This window comes from Amblyomma mixtum, chromosome 3 (assembly GCF_055824585.1).
Source record: "Amblyomma mixtum isolate Tamu chromosome 3, ASM5582458v1, whole genome shotgun sequence".
Lineage (NCBI taxonomy): Eukaryota > Metazoa > Arthropoda > Arachnida > Ixodida > Ixodidae > Amblyomma > Amblyomma mixtum.
This window is the reverse complement of record NC_143014.1, coordinates 274,814,895-274,821,420: the sequence shown is the minus strand read 5'-3', so window position 1 is coordinate 274,821,420 and position 6,526 is coordinate 274,814,895. Positions and strand designations below refer to the sequence as shown.

Genomic DNA, 6,526 nt, shown 5'->3' with positions numbered 1-6,526 from the left:
GTATGTATACTGTTTTATTTACATCAGTTGGAGGGTTTGACGCGAAGATGTTTGTAAATTGGTGCGATTCCACTCCTACCTGCAGTGCAAGAGCCGCCAACGAGCTAAATTTATCTAAGAGGAGAAGCAGGTGCTGCAGAATTTTGCAAGAACTAATGACTAGTTTTGTATTTATAAAACTTCTCCAAATTAGTGGAGTTGTGTGACATGTCCACCGTTTTGCTAGCTAAACTTGCCATTGAAATCATTCGTAAGTATCAAAACTCCCGTGCATTCTGCTATCACCATCATCATAGATGTCAGTTCGCGGTCAGTCCAATCCAATCCATCAGTACGGCTCCGTAGCGCTACAGTGAACTAGCGCTGTTGTTGGTTTGCTGCGTAGTGCTGTCGCGCACAGCTTTATAGCTCTGTTATTATAATGTGTGGCTTTGTTCGGGCTGTGGACGAAAGTAGCATGTAACTTAAGCAATTCGAAAGATACGGGAAGCGCCTGAAGCTCTTGTGGAACACCGGAATCCCGTACTGCGTCGACCTTGGTTTAAAGAAGGCTTAGTGCACATGGGATTGCCTACGAAGGTATGTATCCAGTACACTTCTTGGAACTTGCTTCTACACTGTAAACACAAATAAGCCCAAATAGGAGTATAAATAGCTACTGCCCGCTTTTAAACTCCTTTTTGAAGATTGCGCAACCGGCGGTAAGTAGTAAAAAAGAGGAAATCCTCCTTTTTTACTGCCGTCGCGAAATCGAGGAGTAAAATAAAGCATTTACATGATTTTACTACTTTTCCAAGCAGGAGCATGGCGGCTTCAATACTCCTTCAGGCCCTTTATGCACTCCTTAGTGTCTGCCCGCCGCCTAGTGGCAGCTGCCGGTTCGCTGCGCTTGCAGGTGACGAGCCGGCTGTGTCGTCGCTGCCTGGTCGCTTGTCGCCTCTGCTTTTGCTGCTTCACGCACGTTTGTCATGTTACGGGACACCGGATCGCCGCAGCCTCGCGCACCAATGTGCGCCACAGACAGTGCCTGTGAAGCCCCCAGTGTATTCGGAGAACGCTTGGTGCTGCATCGCATGCGACGGCAGTCTGCGAGAGGCTTAGCCAGCCGAGCTCAGTCAAGCCAACATGGCGGTGTGTGACGCGTCGACCTCCCCGCAGCCGCCAGTTTGCCACCCGCTCCTTTGCGCGCTCTTGTCGTGACGTAAGACTGGACATCATCGACCTTAGCAGCAACGTGCTGCAATGAACGTCTCACTCAAGACAGCAATATGTGCAGAAGCAGCGGCTAGTCATTCATTGTCTACGCAGCATACAAGTGTTGGCTGCTGCCGTTTCGCCGCGCCGACATGGCGGTGTGAGTGTGACGCACCAGTTTTCTCGACATCGTCGGCCCCTCGTTCTTTCGCTGTATTGCAAGAATACTAAAGACCGGATTATTACCGTCGTGTGTACTGGTAAGCAGTATTAAACTCTCCTTTGATGCCATAGATGCGCATGCACTTAACGCCGCTCCCTTTTCAGTGTGCGTATTGCTGTGAACCACGGATGCGCCGATATGAAAGACTTAACGAGAACAGCAAAACAGCAAAGGCTTCATTGTGGTCCGGTGGAGCCAACTCACACAGCAGGCATGAAGTAAGTATCTGAGAAATTTGTTGTTGCATGCGGCTGAAAAAAGAGTGTGGCACTGCAGTCGTGGCTGTTACGTTAACATGTACAGCTGGAAGTAGGGTCAGTTCTTCTAGGGACCAAATTTTCTTCATGCGTTCACGCCCCATGAATATGGAAAAGCTGTACAGGCAATGACAGGTGAAAATGCACAGCCTTGGGGTCTGTGAATTTTTGTCACGTTATTACGAACAGTGCTGAGAACCCTGCCCTAATCGGTTCCTTCCTTTCCTGTGTTTTAAGAGGGCCTTTTTATGCAAACAATGCAAGCGATTTTATTCTTTTCAGTCATAGCACAGGACATGGCGACGCCTTAGCGCTCAAGGAGATTAGCTAAACTGTTACATTTTCCGAGTTGGTGGCATCTTAACGTTGCAGCGATTTTCGGCAGCGGACATGAGGTGGAAACCATACTGAACGCTGCCTTTCTGGATGGTTAGGCGTCTAGTTCCAAAATGTGTTATCTTGTAAGCTATTCGCACTTGAAGAATGTTAAAAGAAGTGTCCACTTCGCGTGCAGTTTCCGAACACATTCCATTTTGTGAAACTCGTGGAGGCTAGCGTTCCGGTTCAGACTGCTGATCCCGGGAAGGCAGCGAAAGAAAAAGAATAAAGCATACGCCAGTGTACAAGATCCCCTGCTCGTGCTGGACGTAGTACATTGGCGAAGGCAAGCATTTCCCAGAAAAACTGAAGCAGCACAAAGCGGATGCCAAACAAATGAACAAGGAAGGAAGCGCGAGTTGACAATACTGACTTCCAGGGAACTATCCTTGCATCAACTGTCTACGACTAGTGACCCGGCGGATGACTAACCGCAGGCTTAAAAAAGGCAAGCTGTGACTCACTCGCAGTCACACCTGCTGAAAGAACCAAGAAGATTCCGAAACGTGTTTTTTTTTTTTTTTGGTTAGCGTTCTTTCCTGAAAGTATATTCCTTTCCCAGCAAGATAGACCTGCCTAGAATGTTTTCTTTTGAACCCTGGCCACGAATGTGAGGGCAAAGCTTAACAGAAGACAGGTGGCGCGGGAGGGTGGGTCTGGTGGTAGCTTTCTATTCCTAACAATGCCTGCTATGTCAGTCACCCTTGCCCTGCCTTTGACCTATACACAGAATGACGACGTCGTGAAAATGCGTAGCTGCGGGCTCTCCCATCAAGGAAATTGCATGTAGGCTTCCGCTGCGTGTATGCAAAGCGCTGTCTTTTGTTTGCATGTTCTGATATGGTGCCTGAAAAGCATGAGGAACCTCTGACAAGTAAAGAAAATTATACCTCAAGGCCTCTTTCGGTGCAGGAACGCAGCCAAAGGCAGCGCGAATGCGCAAGTGCCTCAGTTAGATCATTTTATTTTTTCAGTTTTATGCTTTGCGGGAAAAATGTTCCCTATCGATGCTGCTTCCCATTCGCCGTATTGCCTTAACGTTTACGAAAGCGGCTCTCTGAAATTTTTGATTCCCTGAAAACCGCGTTTAGCGTATGTCATCCGACAGGGTACAGGTATGTATTAGCTAGTTGATTACCTACTATGTTCTACTAGCTAATCTTTTGTCATGAAAAACGTTTAAACTTCAATAATACCTACTTTATTGAAAAGTGCACTCTGAACGGCTTTGGGACATTGCACTTCCACACTTGAAGCACGTCATACTTCAAGCTTAGAGGTGCAATTCCTCTGATGCACTTTTTTTTTCTAATCTTTTTTTCAGAAGGAGCCTGTATGTTGACAGCGAAGCATTTCAAGGTTCCCTCCTTGCTTTCAAGTGTGGCATCTCTATTTTCATTCCTTTGGGTATTTCAATTCTGTACCCAAAGACAGCGCGGGTTAAGGCACTCTTCTTTTCTACAGGGGCCAAAACGTTGGTTCTCTGTAACCGTCGAAAGCAAGCTGCCGAACACATGTCTCAAATGTTTTGTACCCAATAAAATAATGTTTGAAATAAGTCACTGTAAGTTCATCGACGCATTTATCCTGGAATATCAAGCTCTAAAATGAGCCTTCCATACGAATACTTTATTTCAAACCGGCTTCCGCGTCAAGTGAAGTAATATACTCGTCTGGGAATCATAAATGTAACCCTATAGTAAGGAAAATTTCTCCAAAAATTTCCTGTCAAAACTACTGAAAAGGAACAGGCACGTACTCCTGAAATGTACTATAAAGGTAGCTGCAAATGAGTATATAATACTTTTATTAATTGCCATGCTAACTCCTTTGTGATCACAAATTTACTCCTAAATAAACTCCCGTCTGCAGAGCGGTAACACTTTACTCCTTCTAGCACTCCGAAAGTACCCCTTCAAGCAGAGGAGTAGACGATATACTCCTATTCTGAGGAGTATATCAAACCCCTTTTCGGGAGTGCGCTACGCGCTGAGCCATTTACTCCTATCCGGGTGTTTTTCGGTTTGCAGTGTAGGGCAATGCATGCTCATATAACATTCGTTCACAGGACAGTGGGAGCAGTAAGCGCGAGGAGATGGCTTCCACAAGTGTGTGCTGTTCTCACTTTTGGGAGCCTACATCACACAGCTGCGGGAGCCCTCAACTCGCGCGGCTAATTCCCACTCCTCTTCAAAGTTGCGGGACGGAGTATTTTAGCATCTTGTTAATTTTTAGGGCATCGCTAGGTTCACTGTGCCTATATAAAGAGTGACAACGCGCGAAAGGCAGACCATATAGGAAGCACGTGTAGTTCGCAGTGGTTCGCAACGGAAGCTTTGCGGCTTTCTGTGCACAGTCGCGTACAGTGCTGCGCTGGTTAGTGCCCTAAGGCCCATGAGAATAAATAAAGAACAGATACATTGTCAAATATGGTGTGGAAAAGTGAGAGCTGTTATTGCCTTATACTTATTGAGGTGTTTGTTAAAGTGCATTGTCTTTTATACTTGCAGCATTAAACACTTCTATTAATTGGTTCCAGTATGTTTCTACTTGGGCTGCTGCATTGTGCCATTTATTTCACATGACTGATGCTTGCCGCGCTCTTTTTATTTCAGAAATCCTGTGGGTGGCAAGATTACGGATGTGTGTCCCAAGCTTGCCACATTTGAAGAGTCACATTTAAGAAATTTTCCGAATGTAACCCATTGCTCTGCTGGTGTATCATCAACCAGAATAAAATATGCGTGCTATGCATCAAATTGTTTTTGGTTTTATTGCATTGCGCGGAGTGAAAAAAGCACGCATGCACCATATATGCGAATATTCGAGGAAGATCCGCCAATGGACGTACTCAAATGGACGTCCGTCTGCGGGCGAACCGTATACCTTTGGCCACCTTTCGGACGGCCGACGGACGTCTACCGGCTATTTGCGGATGTTCAGCGGATGTACAGAACATCCGAAATAGACCTCTGTCGGCCGTCCGAAGGATATCGGTGGTTTCTTGGGGGGAAATGCTCAGAAGAACTGGGAGCTTTTCAAGCAAAAGTTCGAACTGTACAGCTGCCCCAAAAGTAATACGGAGCACACGAGTGGTGGCCGAAATACAAAAAACTGCATTCCAGCGCGCTCTATCAGCAGATGCGCGGCAAAGAGCGAAGGGGCGTCGGTACATCCGGCTGACCCATCTCGATAACTTGATGCTCGCGTTATAGCCGCCACGAGCGAAGTTGCGCTGCTACCATCAGGGCTCGCCAGGGGCACTTTCAATACATTATGCAAGCGATTGTTGTTTGTCCGCACAGTGTAGAAAGTGGCGTTCGGCAGGTTGCACTTTTTGCTTTTTCAGGAACGCCACCATTTTGAGCCTGCGATACTGCCGTGGTTCGCTCTTCGCTTCGCAGCGAGTTTGTGACAGTGAAAACTGAGCAAACTTCACGAAGGACACAAAAAGGGAAGATGCGAAACAGACACTGATATAACCATGGAACGTCTTACCCTGATCGTCTTCCCTTTCTGCGGTCGTCATGAAGTTCGCGCTGCTTTTATACTGATGAACAAGCTCATCATGTGTTCGTCGAATTTGTGCGCGAGCTATAGAATGCAGATGCTTCGTCCGTCGGTTTGGCAAGTGTGATCAACTTTTTCTTGGTTCAAGGAAGTGCATGAAAAAAAGAATAACATTCATGTGTTGCCTTCGTTGTTTTCATTATAAAGATAGGGGCTCAACAGTACGGCAACTGAACTAATTAAGGATCAATTCTCTTGTCACAAATTTGTTTTCTTAAAATGGAGGAAAAAAAAGACAAACAAAAAACGAGCTTGTCTCTCATTTAGTCGTTCCCTATTGGCTATATTTTTCAAACATGTAAAGGAGAAAACGGCAACAGGGTGGAGGTGATTAAAAAAAACAACTTCCAAAGGCACTTTTCATGCAAACGCAAAGTTTAATGACGGGTGAAGCTCCCGCTCACGTTAATGACATCGACCATGCATCGAGGAAGGGACTCGTATAATGACTCGACGTATCCGGGTTGCTCTCGAAGGTGGTCCAGTGTAAGAAAGTGAATTTGTGTGGAAGAAAATGGTCTTGAATTATTAGCCCACTTGCTATGCCGTTGAGCACCTATATTTCTCAAAGACAGCACACGCATGCTATTGGTTTTTTTTTTTTGTTCGTCCTGCGTTCCCTAGAGCGAAGCAAAGTTGTCACCGCATTTGCCAAAACGTTGCTCGAGTGCTTATACTCGTCAGCGCACAAACTCGCCGCCATGTGTAGCACAAACTTCGGCTGCTCCACAGACAAAGATAATGCAAGTCCTGACGAAGCATAAAGCACACAGTGCAGATGGGAAACATTTCTGCACGGCCCGGACGAACAACAAACCATGAGGTATTGAAAGCGCCCCTGACGGGCAGAGATGGTAGCATCGCAGCTTCGCTCGTGGCGGCGATAACGCGAGCATCAAGTTGT

General features: G+C 46.4%; 1 long non-coding RNA gene across 1 annotated transcript; it reads left to right on the top strand.

Annotated features, from left to right (window-relative positions):
- The first annotated feature begins 618 nt into the window (after positions 1 to 618).
- On the top strand, positions 619 to 4,081 carry LOC149354940 (uncharacterized). The gene is made up of 3 exons (XR_016289679.1): positions 619 to 1,454; positions 1,522 to 1,635; positions 3,377 to 4,081. It is a non-coding gene; the product is annotated as an uncharacterized LOC149354940 (long non-coding RNA).
- The last annotated feature ends 2,445 nt before the right edge of the window (positions 4,082 to 6,526 follow it).